We start from the raw sequence: 23,785 nt of genomic DNA, 5'->3' as shown, positions 1-23,785 counted from the left end.
GACTTTCTAGATCACTGTTTAGGGTATTTGCCTATGACATTAATGCATTCAGATGTCCTAGATCCCAAATTTCAGACATTCGAATATCACATCAGATCTAGTGTAAGATCAGCCAATTCCATATATTTTTATCATAAATAGCATTGTTTCATTGTAACTTTACAGAATTAGAAAATAAATACATTTTTCTGGAGTAGATATAAAATCTATCTTCATCTGCCTTGACATGAGAAGCTTAAGCACAGGGCTAAGGGATCTAACACTGCAATGCTCCATGAGAACACACACAGCAGAGGAGCAAAAAACCACTCTTCTACAGTTGACGCAGTATTTCAATGTTGTTTTAAAAGACACATTTCACTGAGTAAACTTCACATTTTATTAAGATTAGCATATCAAATTTCTTTTTTTTGGGGGGGAGGCGATACAAGTAAACACATACATAATGCTTGCTTTTAGAGAAAGACTATGTCATGTCATTGATTTAACACAATAACTCCAATTGCACAAGGAAAAAGAGGTGGGAAACAGTCCTGCTATCACTAAAGTATACATCTTGGTAAGCAGATATATACTGAATTTTTCTGAGGTTATTTTGGAAAATGCCACAAACTTCCTGTATGAAGACACATTCTGACTAAGAATCTACATGGCAAAGGGTTTTCACAATAATATAACCTGGCTGAAACAAGTTTCCTTATTCAGCTAAATTCTCAATTGACTTCTCATATCACAAGCTGTTTCTTAAAAATTCAGCAATTATTCTGAGAAGGAGATGCCTTTTGAAATAACTAAAGGGTATCTGTTGCTGACTCCAAAACTGCATCTTATCATGGCAGAGCAGGGGATAAAGAATTTATAATCTTAAAAAAGCAGCAGTATGTTATAGAGAAATCAGGGTGCCCAACAGTAGAATTATAGAATACAACACAAGAGCTTGGCATAGTTAATTGAGGTTACATATTGGAAGAAGTAATGCCATGATCACATGGTATTATTTCTTCCAGTATGTACCTTTAATTAACTTTCTGTGTCTGACGACCCTTTCATTCACTTTTATCTACATCCTTGTTCTTTCTTTTTGTTAAAAGGTGAAATGTCCTTTTGAAGATCAGTCTTCTGTAGTGAGTCCAAAGCAATTGGTTTCCTTTATGTCAACCTTTTAACCAAAGGAAAAAAGGTATAGGGCACAGAGAAATTATCAAGGCAATTGAACCTGCATGTTTCACATAGAAAATTAACATTGTTAGGTGAAGCTGTGAAGATAAAATCTCTAGCCCTGAGAAATTTTTATTGTGAAATGGTTTTCTTATCAGTGAGGTTAATGAAGATGTCAGCAAATGCAATAAGTTTGCCAAATGGAATTGCTTTCACCTCCAACCCAACTTGGAAAAGGTGTTAATCAGTACATTAATCTTATCAGCAGCTGAGAAGGTGGCTTTGAAACTGACCATTTATATTTTTCACTAGAAAAAGCTGAAAAGATAATTTTTCTCAAAATCTGTATTACCAATAAAATTATTCCTTTTCATTCTGCTTCAAGTGCATACTTTTTGAAAGGATATGACAAGAATGAAAGTGTGGGAAGTGGAAGGGTAGGCAAAAGGATTACTTGGAAATGTGGCTGAAATTTCCTTGCAGTTTTCAAGATATTCTTGAACAGTCTCTTTCATTTAAAGTTATGAAAATACTGGGGAAATGTTTGCATGTATACTCATGCGTAAAACAGCAATTTCTCTTATATAAAATACATAATATGACTGCTTTAAATTAAAATGATAGCGTGACTTGATCAAGATTTGCAGGATCATGCATGCCAGCCAATATATTGGTTTATTAGCAAGAAAAATGAAATTTTAATTGACCCTGTAATTGTGTGATTCTGTTATCTTTGTGAAAGACCTTTGTTATGCAAAGTACTTACTTCTAAATGTTTAAGAATAACTTTACCTTCCAGAATACTGGAATATATTGAGTTTGTGTTGCGTGATAATTTCAGATAACTTTGCTACAGAAATTATATTGTCATTTACATGTCTATCTTTTGCATATCTTACTTTGTTCTGTGAGTGTTCCTTGAAAGTGAGAAGATATGAATTCATGAGTGCTAATCAAATCCTGCTGCTGCTGAAAGAGGTATTAAAATTAAGTCATAGATCAGAAGAAGTATGATATTTGTTTTATTTATGTTAACACAGGGTTCTCTCTTCTAAAACTAATACACACATGAATAAAATATCACTTGAAAAATATTTGTTTGTTTTGCTCTAAATAAAACACAGGAATAAAAAATTAGTTGACTGTTTGAAGGTCTTTGTGTGAGGGCAAATAAATCAGGGTTAAAACTCCAAATCTGCCACTAATTGTGGCCCTGAACAAATCAGAAAATGTTTTTGAAGTATTTGAAATGACTGGCAGTGGAGTGGGAAGAGGCTGTTCTAAGATTTCTGCTTGAAAGAGCACGTAAAAGAAGACTCAGTTGAAAAATTTGGGAGATTATCAGAGAAATGCAGGTTGAAACTTTGACACTATTATCCGCCACCATTCCTTCTCTGAGTAATTAATATAATGACAGATCTCAGACAGGAATCTTTAAAAAAATTATTCATGACTGTCAATTACCTAGATAGGTTTATCTAAGTAAAAAGAAATTAATCTCAAAATCTAAAAAAATTAAATAATTAAGGCTCTTTATTAAAAAATCAGTGGTCTTACCAAGCAGTGAAGTCATGTCTTGTCCCATTCGAGCTACCAGAATTTCCAATTGTAAAGATTAGTCTGGAGATGGGGTAGAGAAATAACAAGAGTCAGAGAAATTAAAGAGAATTGTTATTCATTACCAATGGTTCCTCAGAGGAAGGGGTGGCAATTTAATCTAATTTCTTTTTGCACAGCATAAGCATTACTTCTATGAGAGTATCTACTTTTCCAACTTGTGCTGAATTGATTCTAAGGTGCCACAAAAGTGATATTTGAATTTGATAAATTGTGCAGAAAGAAACTCCAATTTAGTACAATAATGTTTACCTTTACGGATTTTGAAGGTCTGATGCTCGAATCGCAGTCTGCATCTTCAGATGTGTGTAATGGGCTGACGTGGATAAATGCCAGGTGCCCACCAATTCTACTCTGTATCTCCCCCTTATTAACCTGGACAAGGAAGGGAAAATAGACCAAAAGGCTCGCAGGTTAAGGACAGGGAGAGATCACTGAACTATTACCATCATGGACAACACAGACTCAACTTGGGAAAATCAACTTATTTACTAATAAATCAAAGTAGGATAATGAGAAGTAAAAACAAACCTTAAAACCTTCCCTGCAGCTTCTCTCCTTTTAGGCTTAACTTCACTCCTTGTCTTCTCTAGCTGTATCCCAGCAGCACAGGGATATGGGGGATGGGGGCTGCAGTTAGTTCATCACATGTTATTTCTGCTGCTCCTTGCTCCTCAGAGAGATGTCTTCTCACACAGTTCCCCTCTCGCAGAGTGGAGTTTCTCCCATGGAAGACAATCCTCCACAAGCTTTTCCAGTGTGCCACACTCTCCTGGACTCCAGTTCTCCATAAACTGCTCCAGAGTGGGTCCCTTCTATGGGGGGCAATCCCTCAGGAACAGATCACTTTAGCCTGGATCCCCTGGAGGATCACAAGCCTTGCCAACAAACCTGCTCCAATGTGGGCTCCTCTGTCCACAGGGCCATGGGTCCTGCCAGGAGCCTGGTCCAGCATGGGGTCTTCCATGGGCTGCAGATGTCTCTGTGCTCCCCCGTGGACCTCCATGGGCTGCAGGGACATAGCTGACTCACCTTACTCTGCCCCATGGAACACAGGGAAACAAAACCCACAGCATCTGGGACACCACCTCCTCCTCCTCTCCACTCACCTTGATGTCTGAAGAGCTCTTCCTCTCACATTCTTTCTCACCCCTCTCTTCTCCAGATGCAGTTGTTTCTGCTATAACTTTTTCTCCCCTTCTTTAATACCAGAGGTCCTGCCTCTGTTGCTGGTGGGCTTGGCCTTGGCCAGTGGTGGGTCTGATTTGGAGCCCACTGTCATTGGTTCCACTGCATATGGCGGAAACTTCTAGAAGCTTCTCACAGACACCTCCACCCCTCTTGTCGCCTCCACCAATACCAAATTGTTGCAAGGAAAATTATTAAAATCAATTACTTTTTCCCTTTTTGAAAGACTGAAGTCAGCTCCTGAACAAAATGAATTATTAAATCTTGCTTGTAACACGTCAGTGTATTCACTTGAGTAAAGCAATTCTTGAGTGTGAGTTTGTGTTTATGGTTTTGAATTTTGATCTTTGCATGGACTTATTGTAAAAATATAATGTCATATTCTGTGTAACATTACACTCTCAAATGATTTATATTGCTCTGATACTGTTCCTATTATGCTTGGAAAATTTGCTCTCATTCAGAATGGTACTCATAAGTGTCAAGAAAATTTCTGGACACAGACAAGAACCCATAGAATATTTACGTCAACATTTCCTAATTATAAAATATCAGTGTTCATTTTCTTTCTTGCCTGTCTTTTGATATGGGTTCATTGAAAAAGAATCATCATAATTTTTTTACGGTCCCCAAATCAACATGTACTTGGCATCTTCTTTGGTCAAACTAAAAAGCAGCAAACATAGTGTCTTCTGATGCAGGTGCTTTTGTGACTAGAAGTATGCGAGACATATTTATCTCAATTTGATTTACTTTATATCTTCATTATATAAAAGCAAAAGCATAAATTTGATTCAAAGAGGAGTGAGCACTGTTTTCAGTCCATTTTAATTTCCAAAGAGAAGGATTGACAGAGATTGAAGATCAGTGCAGAAAGATGCATAGAGAAATGGGAATGACCTTAGTTTATTTCACCAAAAAAAAAGAAAAGAAAAGAAAAGAAAAATCTATATTTTGAAATGTACAAGTAATAATGTACACTTAAAGTGATAGCAAACATAATAACTTTAGAGTTAAGGGATAAGCTTAGGACCAGAGTTTTTGACATGAATTAGTAGCTGACACAGCAGTGGCCAAGATAATACTGACAGCCTTAATTTAATCTGGTTGTTGCTATTAGGGTATTATTTCATAATTTTTATGGCAAGTGGAGTCATAACTGGCACTGAAGTAATAACTGAGGTATGCAACAAAGAAGCTGTAGTAGACAAAGCAGACCTTTCACAGTCTACATAATGGAGAAAATTTCCTGCTGGGCTGTCAGCTCCTCTTGAAAAACTTCGTTGACCATCTATGCAACATTTTCATTATTTTCAGCTGTTACTGGGCTCTGATAGTCCCTGAAAGTTTTCAGAAAGGCTTTTGTGAATTTCTAATACCTACACACTTCCTTCATAGCATGACCTCCACAGTCTTAGTGGTTCTGTAATACTCCAGAGACAAGAGAGACAAGAAGGACAAAAATGGAAACAGTGTTGGATTTAAAGGCAAAAATCACAACTCCTTGGTCCTGCAAATGACTCTGAAAAACATCATTTAAGGGACACATGATTCTCTTTATCTGAACCAGAATAAGACAAGAATATCCATAGTTAAGAGTCAGGATGTTGCTACTAATCTCATTCCTTCTCTCCTGTGCCTAAATGCTACCTTGATTCCTTTCTTCCTCCTATTGCACCAAGTCCTTCCACCTGAAAATAAAAAGGCTAATACCGAATTATACTAAGTTCATATTCTGTCTAATGATTAACATAAAAGAATAGGAGGAAACAACCCCTCAACCTCCGACTCATTTCAGTCTCTATGATTAGGATCTCAAGTTAGGGGTGTATGGTTGTGTTTAGTAGCCCCTGATATATATTTCTTCCTTGAATTTTTCAATGGATTTGAGAACAACTGTAAAATTCTGAAAAGCATCAAATCTCAGAGTGAACATTTTACAGCTTGTCTATTTAGAATGTGAAGTAATACTATCTTTTGTGGATTAAGTCTTCAGCCTGATGATTACAGTTTATACCCAGTGTTTCTCATATTATAGGAGAAAGTAGATAATGTGTCTGTGTTTATTCTTCACTGTATTAATGATTTTAAAGATGTTTAAAATAGCCTTCTTCCTTCACACAAAACCAAAACTGAAATAACAAGGTTACATCGTTCCAGTTCTGGAATCTGTTCCATATAAATTACAATTTTTCATCTTTTCACTTTCTCTGTGTACTTTGGAAATAGATACGAGAACTTATCCTGTCTTAGAGGTGTAGGTATAGTATATAGTTGTATTATTTTGCTAAAATACTTAGTACTCTCTCCTCTATAACTGCTGTTAAAGTTTTCAAAAAGGTGTATATCATCTCTCTGAGACTCCAATCCTGTGTACGAAAGTCAGTTGCTAACCCTTCACCACCCAAGAAAAGTGGGGCTCTTTTTTGCTTGTATGTGACATCACACATCTCTGCACTGAAAGTCATTACCTGCTTGCTTCCTAATTGTTTGGTGGCAATCTTCCTGCAACTGTTCACAGTTTGCCCATGTAAGTAGCTCAGAAAAACTTGCCTGTGTTTTTCATTCTTCCTTTATTCTTGATCTGCAGATCTTAAGCATACTTTAATTCTAAAAATAACCACTTTAAATAATTCCTTTGAATTTATAGCATTTACCACTTACTACTGGTAGCAAACCACACTTTCAATTAGACCAGCTCTACAAAAGAGAGCTGCCTAGGTACCCAGGAACTACTCTGACAATGTATTTGTTTTTCTGGCTGAGTTAATTGACCTTTATCTTGCAAGACATGGATTCTTGATCTCTTAGATCAAGAAAATCAGACCCTAACTAACTCCATTTTAAACACTTAAAAACGAAATTAAAGCATGCAGAATTAAATTAATGTAAAAACTGTTGCATAATTATGTGCCTGAGATATAAAAGCAGATCAGTAATAGAGTCGAGAACAAAGCACTGGCCTCTTGATGCCAGGAGCAGTGGCATCACATAGCAGTTGCCAACACTCCTGACTAGACCTTCCACTCTCTGGGGCAAAGCAAGACCTTCAGTTAGGCAGAGAAATTCCTCTTACTTCACAGCATGCAATCATGACAACCCCACCCCACAAAAACTTCATGGTTATCATCATTATATACAAGTCCATACCATGGAAAGAAATGGAAAGGCAATTTTTGACCGCCTGCCTGGCACAGGGCTGGCAGAGGACATGTGAACCTTAGGCCCAAACTCTGCTCCAGGACTGAAGAACAGAGAAAAAGCCATTATGACTAGCATGGACTGTGAATCCCCTTAGAGTCTGCTTAAAATCTTACAAGCATTCAGAGAAAAGGGTACCTTTGCTGCCTTGATCAAGAAGTAGTTTGCAGGAGTACAGAGAGATCCAAGCAAAAATCGGATTCCATAAATGCATTATGAAAAAAATACTGAAAACTTTTATGAAGTTTATTGAAAAAATAATATAATTAAACAATTTACAAAAATTAAGGTGGCTTATCTTTTTTGATATCATTTTAAATTGAGCAGAATGGAACGATGAAAACAGAAAGCTGAAGGACGTATCAGCCACACAGTGTTATGACTGTGACTTGTTCCATTTTGGGCACACGCATGAAAATTAGAGGGCTGGGACTGTTCTATCAGTGCAATCATTTGATTGCTTAACACCATTAGAGTGCTATAGAATCAGATTTTGGATACTCTCACCTAAACTCTACTCTAATTTTTTGTACTGATGAAATCAAACAAATCCTCCTGGTGTAATCTGGAGCAGAATCAGACTCAGTGCTTTACTATGCCACCTTCATTACAGCAATGCTTTGATAGTCCATATTATTTATTCTTCAGTGAATAGTACCTGTTGAAAGGTTAACAACACTTAAAATGAAAGTCTCCTTTATGTTATGTACAATTCAGGTGGAAAAGTGTTTGTGGAGGTTTTCTTTCTCAGTGTCATAAGGGACCGCAAAACATGAGATACGATGTCCACTGAAGTGTAGAGTTTTGCACCGGTGGCCCATAAATAAAATTGGCATGGTAGAGTGAAACTGCAACTTTTTCCAATTTGTGTTTTGGTGAACTATTCAGAATATTGACATGAAAGGAATGGAAGGCCCTCACAATGTTTGATTCCTGGGGTCAACTCAGCATCTGTGTTCAGCTTCAAAGAGGTCCTGCCAGGTTCCCTATACCAAGGTAAATATCTGGAGTGAATCTCCTAGGAGATGTCTGTGTAGTGTAGTGAAGTAAGGGCTTTCTGAGGGCTTTGACAATACGCTAGATGAGGCTAGGGAAGAAAAATACTTAAAGGGGAAATTTCATTTTCGTTGTCTGAAACAGAGTGAGCAAGTATGGACTAATAATAATAATAATAATAATAATAATAAATAATATTTCTAAAGAAAATGTTTAGTGCTTAAGACCTTTTTCTTCAATGTTTAAAAAGTATCCTCCTAAAAAAACCAATTAAGCAAAAAGTTCATATGCAATGTTCACAGTCTAAATATTTTGGTGTCATTTTCTGAACAATTGAGTTATTTCATTCAATAATAACTTTTCAAGCATGGTAATTACTTTTTATTGTGTTGCATCAGAGAAGCTGTGTTCTGCTAAGGCAATAATCTCCCAGCTAAAAACTCAGCCTTGGTATCATAGGCCATAATGTGCATTAGAAGGCTCATTATAGTTCACCATGCCAATGGAACTGATATTGATCTAGAACAGTTGCATGACATTCCTGTCCTTTAGGAGTAGTGCTTTCCTATGAACACATCCAGACCCTGTAGGTGGAGATTTCCTCTTGCACAGGTCAAGAGATTCACACAAACATGATATCATCTGCTAACTTCAGGAAGCCTGTTCTACTTCTTCCTCCAGACTATGAATAATTATATTAACCTTAAAAAAATCCCATAACAGATGCTGAGAACCTTTAGTTGTGACCATTCTTTAAGCAGAATATAAACAATTAACGACTATCCTTGAGTCTGATGATCTGGACAGTTTTTTTCAGCCCTCCAGAAGTGACTATAAGCATGATATGTGAAGTCAGTCTTTGCAAAATCAAGGCAGGGAACATCTGCTGATCTCCTCACCCCCGTGGATCTAGTAATCTTATCATGAAAGTAAATCAGGTTGGTCAGATTACCATTCACAAACGTTTCCTTCTTCATATGCCCAGAAATAAATTCAAAGGGCATTTATATTATGATTTTTTTGCAGGAATTAGAGTAATGTGAGTTCTCTATTTGTTTGCCTTTTCATTCTCAAATATTATGCATTATTCGGCTTTCTGTGCTGACCGGAGACTTTCTCCAGTCTCTCTGATTCCCATAGAGACTTTTGACAAACTCTTCCAGAACTTTGCATGCATCTTGTTTGGTCTCAAGGACCTGTAGACATAGAAATTCCTCTAGACATACATTATTCAAATCTTCCTACTTGGAGTAATTTATTTCCTTCTTAATCACCCTCTAGGCACAAAGGTTTGTGAGACACTCAGAAAGACTCAAAGAACCAAAATTTTGGTTTTCTCCCTCTTATCTGCCTTATTTACTGTCACTCCATAACCTACAAATTTAGCAATGAACATACACTTTTTTTATCCATTTACCATTATGTAAATAAGAAGAAGCCCTTCCTCTTGCTCCTGATGTCTGTTACCAGTTCTGGCTCTGATTGAGCTTAACACCTATTCATGCATGCCCAGAAAATGCTTCTAAATTCCTTTTAGTCTGTTCCTGCTTCAGCAACCTGCATGCTTTCTTTTTTTCCCAGTGCAGTTGTGACATAAGTTCTGTATTTAGTCAAAAGTATCTCTTGATATGTCACTCACTTTCATGATGATAAGATGGGCCATTGTGCTTGCAGGAGGCTGTCCTCATCGATCTGACAGCTGCCTTGAGCTCTTTTACTCCAAGAAATGTCTGCTCTCTTCAAATCCAGGGTCTGTACTCTGCTAATCTCTTTCCTTACTCAGGATTTCGAACTCATGTTCATAGCCATTTTGGTGCCATTGTGCCATTAGCTGATGAGGTTTCTTCCATTCCTTAGTAGCAGATTCAAAACCATGTCATTCCAGGTGGGCCATCTCATGTTATTTATTGTTAAGCAGATGCAATCCAATTAAAAACCATAAAAGCAAAGAAAGCTAAATCTCTGTGTATAAACCAGAAAGAACTTAGAAAAAGAAAGAAAGAAAGAAAGAAAGAAAGAAAGAAAGAAAGAAAGAAAGAAAGAAAGAAAGAAAAGAAAGAAAGAAAGAAAGAAAGAAAGAAAGAAAGAAAGAAAGAAAGAAAGAAAGAAAGAAAGAAAGAAAGAAAGAAAGAAAGAAAGAAAGAAAGAAAGAAAGAAAGAAAGAAAGAAAGAAAGAAAGAAAGAAAGAAAGAAAGAAAGAAAGAAAGAAAGAAAGAAAGAAAGAAAGAAAGAAAGAAAGAAAGAAAGAAAGAAAGAAAGAAAGAAAGAAAGAAAGAAAGAAAGAAAGGAAAGAAAGAAAGAAAGAAAGAAAGAAAGAGGTGTGCATGGGAGTGGGGTGACAGGGGCAGAGTGACAGGGGTTAGTTGGAAGCATGTCACCATCCGAGGGTCCCAAAGACGTCTCGTTGCTCCCCTCCATAGGATCTTCTCGCTGGTGAGGGTCCCCGTTGCCACCGCCACGCACTGAAGAGTTCAGAATTCCGTGGGTTCATCCTCGCTTGGGGCAGGTGGGAATGCCCGGGGGCAGGGGGCCAGTTTGATGCCGTCCCTTGGGACACTGAGGGTCTGCTGCATCATCTTCAGTGCTCTGGGGCAGGCTCTGGGGACCCCTTTGGGGAGCCTTTGATGGCCGTGACGCCCCCGCTGCTGTGGACAAGCTTTTCCTGGGGTGAAGGGGCCCTCGGGTGATCTCCTCTGCCCAGCGGAGGATGGGCGGTCACTGCCTCTCCCCAGAGGCAGAGGGAGTGTGTTTCCAGCACACCCAAAACCTCTCATCCTTTGGTGCCAGGATCTCTGTGGGCTTGGGGCTGCCATCTCCTGCCTGAAGATGCTAAGATTGTGCTTTGTCAATATCCCCATCCTAGCTGTTACTTTATCTCATCAGCAAACAGGTGTAAGGCCTCTCAGAATCCCATTCAGGGTGTGGTGGTCTTCTCTGTAGCTTTTGTAACAGAGTTCTGCTATAATAGGGAAAAGTTTTTCATGAAAATGTTTAAGTCATAAACTATAATACTTCAGTCTCTGACAGCAGCTCTCCCCAACACCCTCCTCAAGCTCCTGGACTGCTTGTGATCTGTTTTTTTTCCCATGAGATCTAGTCCTCATCAAATACCAAAAAGGAGATATAGTCCAATTCTGCACTATAATTACTCTGTGATGCTTATCTGTTAAAGTTTACAGAATTTTACCATAAAAATCAGAAACTTTAAGATTAATTTTTCTTCAGTGCGTAGAACTTCAAGTGTGTAGAACTTCAAGTGAAGTTCATTTGTCAAGCAAACGTGAGTGTGTCATGACACTCTTACTAACATACTAATGAAGCTATTGAAGTTTCTAATTGCCTCAAATATATTAAATAAGTAACAGTCTGTATTTGAACAGTGACACAAGTCCTTTTGTAGAGAGATATGATGGCCCCATTGATACAACTACAGAATTCAGCATGACCAATTGTCATAAATATATCAAATAATAACACTGACTGGAAAATTCTAGTCATGCATGCTTCTGTCTCACTGAGGACAATTGGGCAGAACAGTTGCATTGACATGCTAGTTTCCATCGTGATTTTAAGTGCAGCTGGTAACATACTGTTTTGGACCCATTACAAAGATTGTCTCCCTCTTGCACTCCTGCTTTATTTGTATCAGCAGTATGAACCCTTGCACTGTTCTGATGCAATATTTTATTCTCTTCTAAATATATGTTGCTCTCAAGATCTTAACTCATGAAGAGGAGTTTGCATTGCTTTTGTTTTAAAACATAAATCTTTGACTGTGCAAGTGAATAACTAGTATAAACAGCTGTTAAACATTTTTATTAATCTGTGTATTGCATGCCAGCAAAGGATTCTACCTAACCCCATCTCATAAACTGGACATAAATGTCCTAAGGAAACCAGCAAGGGAAATGGTGCAGCAGTGCAACAGTACTGTCATTTTTTATTTTCTTCATTAAAAAGACTGATATTTAAGTAAAAAAAAAGGCAGGTAAAAGCAAGTCAAAATTTTATTTGATCCTTCTTTTTATTTCCTCTGTGTTCACATTTTTAATTGCTCTTTAGTTTTAGATGTGCTTTAAAAGTAATTTCACTATTTACAGTACTAACCAAAGATCACTAAAAGTACCTGTTTCAAGCATCTTAGGCTACTTGATTAATAATAATTGCCTTCAGAATATCATGAGAATTGTTGATAGTCCTGTGTTCCTATGAATTGCATCTTGAACAGTCTTCTTGTGATGTTAGATGTTGAGACTAAGATTGTAATTCTGCCATAATCTTCCATGCAAATTGCAGTCCATTTCATTAGGGAAAGGAAGTTTACACAGGTGGGAGTGATTTACAGTGGTGCCTCTTGAGTATCTGAAAAAATTAGATAAAAATGTGGCCAGATGGCCTCCCAATAAAAGCCCATAGTAGAAAATGGGACACTGGGCTAAACACGTGTTTATATGCCAAATTCTCCTATACATCTCACGTATAAAAGTCCCACCTTTTTTTGGGCAGGTCTACTCAGATGTCTCTCATTGTCAAAATATTAATATCGCCAAACTCTTAATCAGTTTTTGTAATTCATGAAAAATAGTGATACTAATGGAGGGGAAATAACTGTCTTGCTGAAAATCCATTTGTCTCTCCCTAGCTTTCAAGTAATATAATTTGACTTTCTCCCTACAATGAAAGTGGAGTTGATCTCACTGCCAGTGTCACTGCTATACAATCTGGTAGGGAGGACTATTTTGGGTGTTTTGGAGTCTGGTTAAGTTATTTGCATCCAATGAAAGAATAAATGGACTTCTGCTGGAGGGGCTTTTTTTTGGGTGGTCATTTTCTTTATACAAGGTAAAATATCTTTCTTTTTTTGCGTATAGTCACATAAATCCTTCATTTACCAATAACATTTCCTGAAAGATATGCAGCCCACAAATATAAGTTCAACTATCACTCAAGAATCTGTTATCAGGCAATGCAGTATAAGGAAAAAACTTAACAGCTTTTAGAAAAGCCTTCTACATGGATTCTAAGTCCTCTTTGCCCCTGTGGCCTGTTCTCTAATCCTTAAACTTCTTTTCCCTCCAATCTTGAATGCCTAATTTGGGACTCAGAATGGGAAGTTGCATATTACTACTGAGAAAACTGTATTGTATTTACCTGTGAAAAAAATCTATTAGGTTTTAGGTGGTTCTGGTTAAATATTTTGGCCATGAAATTATAAAGAGGAAATCATATGGTTGTCTTCCTGGTAATTGTCAGTCATTTCACGGCACAAACTTCTGACACCTCCATTGGCTTATATCTAAATGGGTATGGCTCTATAGAGATATAAAATGAGAAATATTTTTTTGACCAAGCACCAAATAAATACATTTTTCTACCTTTTTTTCTTTGTAAATCAGCTGCAATTCCAAATGGCACTTAAATCCAACCATTGCTAATACAAGTCCCTAATTCAATGGCTGAAACTCTTGCAAATTTAGTCTTTAATTTAGAGGTGTGTCAGTACTTCACATTCTGAGCTACATACATTTGTAGCAGGATAAGTTAGCCAATGTAAAGGTAAATTTAGTACTTACTGTAACTGAGTCAGAATTCCAGTTTTGCTGAATCACATCATGGTTTACAGTCAGGAAACCCACATATGCTGTACTGGAAATTTTAATTTACAGCCCTGTAATATAGCACTGCTACTGCCAGCAACAGGCCATTACATTTGCAGCAAATTTGGAAGGCATGAGAAAGGGCACTTCTTGGGCTTATTCAGCCAGTAAGTTTCCTGGCCTGCCTTCAGCTTTGTTTCTGTTTGGTTTAGCTGCAACAGAAAACTTGATAGTGAACCTGGTGTCTACCTGATTTGTTTCCCTTTTGTCTGTCTTTGGTTGCTATAACTATATTTTTACACAGATGGAAGGAACAAAGGGTGGATGTGTGAAGAATCAGATATTTATAACCCTAATTTAAACCACACAATGCAGAAAAAATCCTGATGACACTTGAATTAGACTGTTATGATTTCACTTACACCATAAATAAATTCTTGGCTACATCCCTAAATATTTACAAATATATATGGCCATATTCCAACCTGTTTGAACTTAACACAGCAGTTGCAGCGGACACAGAAAGTGGACCAGGCCTATGCTTTTCATTCTGTTATTTTTATTTTCAAAACTATGTTTGTCACTGTTTAGGAAAAGGGATTCTAATTCAGATAAAAATATTTTTGTTCAAAGCATTTCAAGGAAAAATGTGACAGAAAAAATATCTCAGATCATGGTAAATGATGTTTTATTCTGGAGTGGTCCAAAGATAAAACACTGTGCAATTGCACTACATTGCATCTTTGTCTGAGTCTTTATAACAATTACTCAAAGTAAATCTCTTCATGTCAAAACTTGAGCCACAGCTGTGAGCCAAATTAGGCTGAAGGACAGTGTCTCAAGTTATATATTATTCCGAGCTTATTATGAAAATCACCTTTATCATTTTAATCTACATGATATTTTCTACAATAATTCAAGCAAGTTATTATTCATGAATGTAGTATGCCTAGTTTTATGTAATTTATTGAGATATTCATTTGCTTATTTTCTTAATGGGGATCCCATGGTTTTGAACAAACAGGAAAAAATATTTAGCCAAATATATTGAGATTTTTCTCAAGTTGCAAAAGCTAGACCTGAGCATCTCCACATAGAGTAAGTGTTTAGCTCTGACCTTACATTAGTTTGAAATTTCCCAACACTGCCATGGACTGTAAAAGTTTCACCTTTTTAAAAAAAACCCCAAAAACAAAAACAAAAAACATCTGGAAACAAAGACATACTTTAATTATTCAAGAAATCCTTCTGCATCATAGGCAGAAAAAAGGATCAATCAAATATAATGGACCACAGATTCGTCACAGTTGCTGAAAAATGTGTAATAATTATAAAGTCTATACAAAGTTTTCCCTTTCACTATTACATAGTGGTGAAAACAAGAACATCTTTAAACAATGTTTTTTCTCTTCTGCCCTCCTCCCTTCTCTTTGAAAAGTTAATTGAAATAAATAATTGGGAAAAGAGCTCTATTTCCTAAAGGAAACTCTTTCATTATTTACTGCAAACTTTTTTAATAGTGATGGTATTTTGATAATCTGTCCATTTTCAAAGATTCTCCAATCCTGCACAAGAAGAACTGGAACTGTATTCTGTTGTCAAGCAGCAATATTTTTCCTAACAGCATTTGGAGCTTCTATATATGAACTGGAGAATAGTAGTTACCATAGTCCAGCAATTCATAAGTGTCACTTGTAAAAAACTTTTGCCTTACAAGTTTGACACAAAACCATTTACATTTAAATATCTGTAAAGAAAAGTTTTTTACCCATTACATGCATTAGGATTTTCAGGAAGGTCTCACAAAACTGTTGATGGTATTTAGAGCTTATGCGGTATCATAATATAAATATATCTACATTTATGTGTTTGCTTTTTCTTTGCCAGAAAATATTTGGCACTATGCAAATATTTTGTGGGTGAAAAATTGCTAAACTAAAAGCTATGGAAAAAGAGGTTAGAACAAATCTCAGTATAAGATAGTGCTCTTCTTCAGTAACTTCAAGAGATCATGAGGGTAGACATTTATAATTTAGATCTGTTCCAGCTATTTATGGTATTTCATGTTCCTTAAACCATCTGACAGCTTCTTGTCTGTTGTTATCTCTGAGAAGCAGCAGCTTCTTCCATACCTTACACAACATCTGATACCTGAACTGCAGCCTCAAAAGGATTGAAGCTAACTTGAATAGCAGCTTCCAGCTAAACTGTTCCTAACCTCTCTAAAACAGTGTGTGTGAGGAGATGTAGGGTGGGGAAGCACCTTCTTTAATGCAATGTGTCTTAGCATTTTGCTGATGCTAAGAGAAGGAAGCCACATGCAAAATGCCTGTCCACTGCATCTTGTCTGGAGATGCCAAAACTGCTGTGAGGAGCTGCAACAACTTCTGGTCTATTTAAACATCCACTCAACTTCTAACAAAAGAAATCAAGGAAGTACAGTGCAAAACTTAGATTATATTCAAGAAGATTTCTAGAATTCCAAAATAATATTGGGCTTTGAAAGCTTTTCTTAGGTATATCTTCAAAAATCACAGATCCTTGTTATTCAGATGTTCTGCTTCATATGCTGTTTTGTTGTGGGCCTTGCTTTAACAATTTTTGTTAAAATGTAACTTCTTACAGACATAATTGAAATGTTTATTGGTCTAGAACAGTAAGCGTTAATCTCTTGACATCACCTTCATATCAGCAAGTAAATATTTTTAATTAAAATAATTAAATTTATCCATTGGACAAATGAGTGCACAGGAAGAATTGTCACAAAATATGCACCAACTATCTCCTCCTTTTAGACTTCTTCTAAAATATTTATAAACTTAAGTAAGCAATAAATTTTTTTTTACAAAAAATGCAGCTTAAAACCTGTTTTCAACCTGTACCTCACTGCACCAAACTAAGTTGTTCACAAATTTCACAAAGCAGGGGAAGTACAGAGAAGTGTCAGCCAGGACAGAGGTTTTTCTCAAAAAAAAATTATTGCTGTGTTAAGTCTATGTTATTTTATTTATGAAACATCCAAAAGAAGAAGGGCATTAAAAATGAAGAGGTTTTTTAAAGAAAATTAGAGAGAGTTATCAGGTTTCATAACTTTTCTTTCCTTTTTTTCAAACAGCTGTACAATCAAGATGAACAGTTAGAAAGAATACGTCGAAGACACAGATGAAGAAAATTTAATTAACAAGAACACCTGATACACACTTTACCAAATACTTGTATAGTTCTACCATTTATTAAGAAAGGTTTTATAAGGTACTCAACTAGCTCTCCTTCATTGTACTCCATTATAAAGATATTTTATTTGTTTGGCATAATATGCTTAATAAAATAAGAAAAGCATGGACATTATATAATTTTATGTAAACTCTCCTATAAGCCTAAATATGACAACATAAGGAAAAATTGTGCAACTTCTGTTAATCCTGCTAAAGAAGTATAATTTTTACTTCTCTTCAGAACACAAACAATAATATATATATAACACATTTAACAAAATTTAATAAACTCAAAATATCCTGCATAGTGCCATATTGAAAACTGGGTAGTATTGGTGGACTAAAAGTGTTGTGATATAGGAAGCTGAGCAAAGTATTGCAGAATTCCAAGTTTGAAACTGAACTTTCATGCGTGATAAAGTTAACAGTGACAATGCTAACTAATCATTCACTGCAGGGCAACTTCTGTGAAGTTCATATGTTCATAGCTGGTAGAGCCAAAGCTAACTAAACTATTCGTATTTTAGTAATTTGATTGCTTGGTGGCTTAGATATCAGAATAAAGTTTATTTTAATATTAGAGGGGGAGAATATCTCAATATGTTCACACACTAAATGTGTCTAAATTAATTTATGATGTCATACTAAAATGACTAGATTTATGGGCAAGGTTTTGTCTGTCATTTAACATTCTTGAAAAATCATTGGCTGTACTGAGATGTGACAGTTTTGGAAAAAAAAAAGATATTTGCCACGTTAAAACATTAAAATGGGAGCATTTGACATGGGTTTGTAGGAAAACTCAAAAATTCTAGTAGTTCTTTAAACACAATCCCAGATCTAGAGCTGAGGCGAGGACTAAAGCAGATTAGACTCAGTCACCAGTAAATGAATATTGCCTATAAAATATCATTTCACATTATAAGTCTTCCACAATTTGTTTTCAGTATTCTCTACATTCTGATCCATTGATATAAATGAGAACATGTCTGAGGAATATTCAGCAGTAAAAGCTGATGAAGAACAATGTATCAATTGCCATTTTTCTAGTATATCAGAGTCTGAGAGGTAAATGTGGCAAAATAAGTAATTAAAATTACCTGATGAGGTCTTTCATGATGGTGAATATGAATGAGTGGGTCCTGAAGGTTTATTTGGCTGAGGTAGTCGTATTCTAGTTAAATCAAAAAAGTTAAAGCTGATAGTGGGGCACAGTTGTGGTCTTTAAGAAGTAAGCTTCCATTAACTTCTCATTATATTGAAATCCCCTTTCACCCTATGCCACTTTTTGTTTTTCATTTTCTCTAAAGTTCTTCATGCAAGAATCATGGCAACCTCTTTGATTTCACTGTTGTGCAAACATTTAATTTTATTGTTAAATGTAGAAGGATATATTCTCATATCTTTGAATGATCATCTGTTATTGTAAATTCTCATTATTCATAGAACCATAGAATATCCTGAGTTGGAAGAGATGTACAAACATTGTCAAGTCCAAATCCTGGCCTTTATAATTTTCTGTTTTGAAGCACATGATTCATCCTCTCTTGGCACAGCACAACCTCTTTTCCAGGCTTCTGTCTATCTAACAATAGCTAGCTATTGTTTACATTTGGACAATAACTGATTAGATGGTGTACAAGAATTTCCACTGGAAAGCTAGATCTTTTCTAGGTTATAAAATTGCAATAGCAACAAGAGATTTTTTTTTTCCTTTTTGTATATTAATGTTATATTTTTAAAAATCCCCATCTTCTGTCATACAAATTTAAAGTCAGAGATGACTTATTATCCTTTTGAACAATAGAGTGGCAAATATTCTTTCATGCCAGTTATTGTTTTAGCTCAGAGCTAAGCTAAGTTGGACAGGACTAAAGGCAGTTGCATGTCAGGGGAGTACTCTTGAACTCCATGCCATGTTCTAACAGGAAAAAAATCTATTCACTGTGACAGCCAAAGTACTCTTCTTTATCCTATCTAGCCAAAGTGTCACTGTGAGAGATGCATCACCATTTTTTTGGTGTTACTTAAGAGGAAGTGGACTGGTGTGAACCACTGTTCTGTGCAGAACCTTATACTGGACTCTGCCAGAGAGATGCAGCCACCAGAAATAATTCAAGACCAAGGCAGTCCTCTATTCATCCCCCAGCAAGGAGGTACCAGTTGTAAAACCAGAAGAAAATGTAGCTTAGTCCATATTCTGGGAGGCAAGCAAAATGTTCTCCATCCCCCAGGTGCCTCTGCACAATAGGCCTGAGGCTTTGTGAGTAGAAGACCAGCCTAAGGATGAAGTGGATGAAGGTCCAGTAGCACCAGAGGCACCACCACAATCAATGACATTGATCCACTGTATTACAGATACTTACAAGAAGAAGAGATGGGGCTCAGCCATAGGAGATTTCCTTCTAAAGAGAGCAGAGGGCCTGATATGCCAACTGGGCCCAACCCATAGGAAGGTCTGCTGCCTCCCTGTGTTAAAGATCTCACACTTCCAAGCCTGGTGTAGCCTATAGACTACTGCTTGTTGCTGATCTTCAGTGCAGGGTGCAAGGAAGTAGCAGCACATGGTCTGAGGGCAATCAAAAGAATTTCAGGGGCTTTGGGCGTTTGGTATAGGATCTTGGGTATGAGTTATTTTCTGCCCTATACTTCCAGTTGAAAACAGCAGTACTGAAAGAAACAGATGAGCTGAGTCTATTAATACATGTCTTCACAGTTGGTGTCATCACCAAAATTTTTGTGTTTTGACAATGATAAGACCTGTTCAGGGTTAGGCATGCTGGCATGCTGACATCAGATGTCATCTCAATGAGAAAGCAGTGAGATTTATCAGCAGAGCTTTAAACTAAATATGATAGGGGAGAGGGGCAATATCAAGCTTGCTCCTGGAAAATTGTGGAGTAACATGAAAAAGTTACACGGAGAGAGTACTTGTGATGGTCCTCTGCAGGTGACTCTGAGAGGTACCAGCCACACTGGAGCACAGCTGCAATGTTACAGAGATGAGCCAAGGACTTCTGAAAAAATAGAAACCAACAGGGAAAACAGTTTAAGCCTGTATTACATTCACCCCCAAAATCCATTGCAAGTGAAAATTTAATAGTTTTGTATGACAGTTGTTCAATAAGTAAACAATTAACTATAGGTTAAAATTTGTTCCAAATCTACTAGAAAATTGAATTTAGTACTCAGTGTATCCATCCACTTCCTGTGTCATACAGAAGTTCTGCCTATGACAAGTTTCTGTCTACTGCTTCATTGTCAAGCCTCAAAATAATCCTGAGGCTCATTCTTTTCAGAAGTTTAGAGAACAGTTCCTTTTTGTAAGCAAATGAAAGCAAAGGGCTGGAATATTGTTTTTTAGACTGCTTCATTTTCTTCTGCAAGTTTCTACAAGAAAGGTATTGATCAGAAGGTTCCATGCTCTAGGCCAGCAGAAGTGCATCATCAGGATAATGGCACATCCCATGCTCACTTTACTAACTATGGACCACAGAGAAAAGTGGAAAAGTTGCATCTGCAGGACAAATGAGCATCTGCAGGACATTCTAAGGCATCCGAGATACTGACACAGATGTGAAAGCCTCCTACAAATCTTACTCCAACACCTATAGATTTATATTGTCTCACCTGCTAAGAACTCGAGCTTTTAATTTCTTAGAGTGGTCTTGTCTATTTTGCCAAACACATTTAAATGGCAGAAGGAGGTGATAATGGCAAAGCTTGCCTTTGAAGTGAAGTACAGCTAACTTGCAGTGTTGATTGTATTTAGCAACAGTCCGTTACTCTAGAGGGTCAATGATTTATTTATCTTGGTCTTAAGCAGAAATAGCTTAACAGGTGAAGAGATGAGAAGAACTTATTGTAATATTAATACAGTAATAATAGTAAAGGTCATAATGATAATTCTTTAGTTTTCAGCAGAAGTTATAAATATCTAGTTTGTAACAGCTATGGCTTATGGCAAAAACTGAGTAGCAACTTTATTATTAAATGAAAGTAATATTCTTGTTCATTAAAACACATCACTGAAACAATTTCCACACTGTGCTCCAAGAAAAAAAGAAAAAAATGAACAAAAAATCCCTTAGACTTTGAATTACAAAGCATTACATGAGCCAGTCAAGAACATCCTAAATTTTATTGTTTATTGTGCTGCCCAAGACACTTGAACTACTTGTGTTTAAAATGACATAACCTAAGGGAAATCCATGATAAAAAGTTCATTTGAAACTCATTCCCTTGATCATAACTGTTTTTCCTACTTTTCTTCAACAATACATCTTCTGTGAGAACACGAACCTGGTTTTCAGAGGAGACTGCTTGGATACATTGGTGCAGAGAATACAAGGCAGAGCTGAACAAAAGAAATCAGAAGGCAGCATAGATGAGCTGAAGGCTAAAAGGGTTAATTTTTCTTTTTCTGAACAAAAGGCAGGACCGGGTACAGAGGATACAGAGAATATTGGCCAGTAGTGAAATTAGAGGAGAAATTAATTGTGGAATGTACTGGAAAATGTTGCAAAAAGTTGACTCAAAGGTAAATTGATGGGCTTGATATATTGAAAAGAAATGAAAGTAAATCTATAGCAGGGGTACTCCATTGTGACTTCAAATCATATTTGTATGATTCCTGTTGTGCAAGACATCATCAGACAGCTTGACAAACTCATGAAAAATACTTACTTCACCTGTAATGAATATCATTTTATATTATTTTTGATGCTTATTTTGGTATTATTTTAGAATTCAGCTCTTCCCCTACTCCCATCAATTTTTTTTCCTTTTCCTGTCTGAAAAAAAAATCCAACATGTGAAAAGAAAATCAAAATTAAAAAAATAGGAAAATAATCATATTGCCATTTGAACTGCTGTATTTTTCAATATAACTTTTTATAGTTGTTTTTATGTTGTTTTTATGGTTATCATACTAATGAGATCCATGGTATGATGCCATTAGCAGTTTGAGGACTCAGTTGAGTCCTCAAAACAATGATACTTCCATCTGTTGATTTTTAGCAGCTTTGTGGTTTTGTAGCCAAAATCATAGAAGGTGACATACAATATTGACAACACATAGAGGAAAAGGTTTTTATTTTATGGGTTCACAGACCAGGAAAATATCTTGAAGACTTTCTGACAGGTCTGGATCCTAAAGAAGAAAACTGCAAGATGGTTTTGGAGATAGCAGAATATTCTTGGGAGAAAATTATGTAATTCAGTTTTCTTGCTTTTGTACAAAACTGTACTTACTATGACTTTTTGGGGTTTTTTATGTGTGATAGCATTGAAGACTATACTTTTTTTTTTTTTTTTTAAATAAAACTGTTCCACTGATCTATTGGTAACTCACTCTAGAAGTGCTAAAATCTTTTGCACAGAAAAAGATAGATTTGACATGGGATTGACAGATTTTTGACTTGTGAAGAAGCTCATACTACTAGTGTTAGCATACCTCAGAATTGATAGCATTTTCTCTAATTGCTTCAGTGGAGCAATGGAGCTCTCTATTGCTCCAAGGCTTTGAAGTAACTACTAATATGGAAGCATGTCACTGTCCAGTGGTATTGGATTGGCAACCAATGTGGACTTTTCACTTTTACTCTCCCTTAAACTATTTTGCATAATGTATGTTGGGTACTAACCTGCCTGAATACATTTTAAACATATCTCTAGAATCGGTGAAGTGTCCTAATTAGGTTAGTGTGACCTTAGTAGCCCCTGTGCAGGACATAGGAATGTATGGGCAAAAGATTTCAGTCTACTATATTTTAAAAGAAATACATATGGGCAAAGAGATTCTAATTCTAGACATTTTTCCCCATTCATTTTAGTAACTAGAAAAGCATACCTTCATGAATCTGTGACAGTCCCAGACAATGAGTCTGAGCTACTCTCATGACAATTAGGGCATATTGGTAGGATAAATAAGCCACACTGATACTCTTTCACATCTCAGCGTGTTTGTGTCCAAGATGGGGTTTTGTACTGGTTTAGATGAATGGAGAAGTAAATTTTCTTAGGAGAGGTGTCAAAAAAATGTTCAATTTTTCTAGGTCAAACCCTCTGTAAGTCTGTGTAATAAATACTTTTTTCCCTGTGAAAGTGCTAACATTTTTTTCTAATTTTTTTTTTTGTCTCTATCTTCACAAAAATCTATATATATATTATTGCAGTAGGTCTGGTGATCTGAAGTTTTCAGAATGTTAACATGTGGATTGAGGAAATATTGTCCATAAGAGTGAATTCTTTCAAAGCAAAGGAATCTCTTTAAATACAGTGCTAACATTCTACTGATGAAAAATTGCAATCTTCCTGTATGGATTTCTCTAACCCAGAATCAGACTGTACCGTAAGTTAGAGAAGCTGAATATCATTACTGAAGAAAAACCATAGCACATAAATGATGTATCTAAACTTTGACAGCATATTTTGATGCAAACTCTCTGACCAGAGTTGAACAGTTCCATAAGCTGATCTGTGTCCAGATATGATCATTCTTCAAAATATGTCTGTTGGGGGAAAAAGCAAAAAGAAACAACAAAAAACCCAATCCAAACCAAACCAACCAAACAAACCCAACAAGGCTTAATTCTTGCTTATCACCTCCATTTTGTCTCAGGCATCCAGAATTTCACTGGTCTCCAACAGTTTCCTGTTAAGACATTGGGTAATCAAAAATTTTGTTAGTCTACTTTTCCTGCAAATTTTATTTATCAAATTAGGCTATTTACTGGATTGTCTGAAGGTAACACATCAAATTTTATTAAGAAATCTTTTAAGGACACTAGATCATGTTGAGAGTCTTAGAAA

General features: G+C 36.3%; 1 long non-coding RNA gene across 1 annotated transcript; it reads right to left on the bottom strand.

Moving 5' to 3' along the window:
• Positions 1-2,687: 2,687 nt before the first annotated feature.
• On the bottom strand, positions 2,688-4,074 carry LOC135291332 (uncharacterized). The gene is made up of 5 exons (XR_010354137.1): positions 3,885-4,074; positions 3,667-3,784; positions 3,307-3,590; positions 3,028-3,150; positions 2,688-2,778 (listed from the first exon to the last, which is right to left on the bottom strand). It is a non-coding gene; the product is annotated as an uncharacterized LOC135291332 (long non-coding RNA).
• Between the last annotated feature and the right edge of the window lie 19,711 nt (positions 4,075-23,785).

The sequence above is a fragment of the Passer domesticus genome, chromosome Z (genome assembly GCF_036417665.1).
Source record: "Passer domesticus isolate bPasDom1 chromosome Z, bPasDom1.hap1, whole genome shotgun sequence".
Lineage (NCBI taxonomy): Eukaryota > Metazoa > Chordata > Aves > Passeriformes > Passeridae > Passer > Passer domesticus.
The sequence above is the reverse complement of the archived record's forward strand: the minus strand, read 5'-3'. Positions and strand labels throughout refer to the sequence as shown.